The following is a 2,059-nucleotide window of genomic DNA, read 5'->3' as shown; positions in this document are numbered from 1 at the left end:
GGAGAGGGGAGGGAGAGGAAAAATGAGGAGCTGATGCCAGGCACTCAAGTGGAAAGCAAATTTTGAGAATGATGGTAGGAAATGTACAAATGTGTTTACACAATGGATGCATGCATGGATTGTGATGAGTTGTACGAGCCCCCAGTAAAATCATTGAAAAAAAAGGTATAAAGTCCTCTGACAGTTTAAATGTTACCATCTTTCCAATAAGACGTTCTTCCTTGTCTTGTTCAATCCTTGAATTGTATTGGTCATCTTTCTTATTAGATATGACTGAATTGTGGGACCTCAGGATTATGGAAATACTTTTAACTCTACTGAAATTCCCTTCTATTTCCAACAGATATATGATTTATTCTTTAATCACTTTTAATTTTTTCGTTCATATTTGACATTGTAAATGATGGTTTTCTCATTACCATGTCCTAAATTGAGTATTACCCTTTCTGTCTCAAATTAGGAGCTCAATATATGTATTGATTAAAAACTAAGACTGAAGGAAACAAAATGCTCCAAGTTATTCTTATAAAAAGTCATAATGAATACCATTATATAATAGTATTATAAAAAATAAAAATAGGCAAATAATACATTATGTTTGGAAAGCTATTTTTTTTAATGTGTCACATCCTTGTTGTGTTCCTTTCTTTCTTTTTTTTTTAATTCAATTTATTGGGGCTCATAAAATTCATCACAATACATAGATCAATTGTGTAGAGCACATATTTATTGAGAAAATATTCTTGGAATATTTGAAAAGGAAAAAATGGTCTAAAATGTTGTATACCAAGTAGTTAAAAATAATTGCCTTTGTACCAAAGGGTAAGGCTGAAAAAATGGACTTATTAGGATTTGGGAAAGGTTTGTGAAATGAGTGCATTCCATTTTTTACTCAGATTTTTTTCAAGTTTCACATGATATATATCCAATTCAATCTAAAATATAAACATTTGAAATTATACTTGAATATAATTATTTATAACTATATAATATAGAATGATAGAAACCCAATATTATTTCTATAAATAAAAATCAAGAACACAGCATTACAAAGACTAGTCAATTCTGATTGTATATAGAATTAACATTTACCCATTCCATATATTGAATGCATTATGATTGATTGCATTGACTTGTGTATCCTAGATCATTGTGAAATGTAGTTAACTGCTTTCTGATGCAAAAGTTCCTTAAAGATATGTGAGCCTAAGCATATAAATATTAAATTACCATTACTTTAAAAAATTTATACAGTAGGTTCCTACTAAGTAGCCGCTAGTTCAACTAAAAATAAGTTTGTGAAATTGCCTGTCAACTACTTATATAAACTAAAGAAGTGACTGGCATTTTTCACCATATTTATTTGTGTCCTGTCAATTGGAAATAGTATATCATCACAAAACTTCAAAAAATGCTGGTCTCAAGAAAGACTCTGTTTCTTTGTATGTATTTTCTCTTCTCTTGTTGATAGCACAGAAGCACACAATCAGATTTCATTGAGATTAATTTAGAAGTTTCTAGTTTTTGTGAATTAAAAGCATAAGGTAAAAAGCAAATGTAATTGTATCAAGAATAACTTTAACCATTGTCTTGACATATAGTTCACATAAACAATTCAATGACTCAAATTCAATAAAAATAGTTATGTAATTAAACCACATCACTTTGGAACATCTTGTTCATTCTTGTATCTATTGCTATTAATGCTACCTGTACCCCCAATGTTCCATTTCATAACCCTAAGAAACTATTGAAGTAGTTGCTGTATCTATAGGTCTGCAGATCTGGAATCCATCTAAAGGAAATCATACAAAAAACAACAACAAAGAAAACAGAGTAAAAATAAAAATAATTAAACACAGAAAATACTCATTCCAAAAGAAATCAGAAAAAATAAATAAAACAGTTTAAGAATACTAAAACAAGTTAAAAATGGGTCAAAAGGGAAACATGCTAAATATAACTGTATCTGTGCTACTCCATTACCAATGTATTCTGTCTGGACAAGACTATTAACATCCCTATTCAAAGGAAATTCATCGGAGGCAAATGGACTTGG

The sequence above is a fragment of the Echinops telfairi genome, unplaced genomic scaffold (genome assembly GCF_000313985.2).
Source record: "Echinops telfairi isolate 266 unplaced genomic scaffold, ASM31398v2 ScPeMD7_2186;HRSCAF=2738, whole genome shotgun sequence".
Taxonomy (NCBI): domain Eukaryota; kingdom Metazoa; phylum Chordata; class Mammalia; order Afrosoricida; family Tenrecidae; genus Echinops; species Echinops telfairi.
This window is presented reverse-complemented; position numbering follows the sequence as displayed.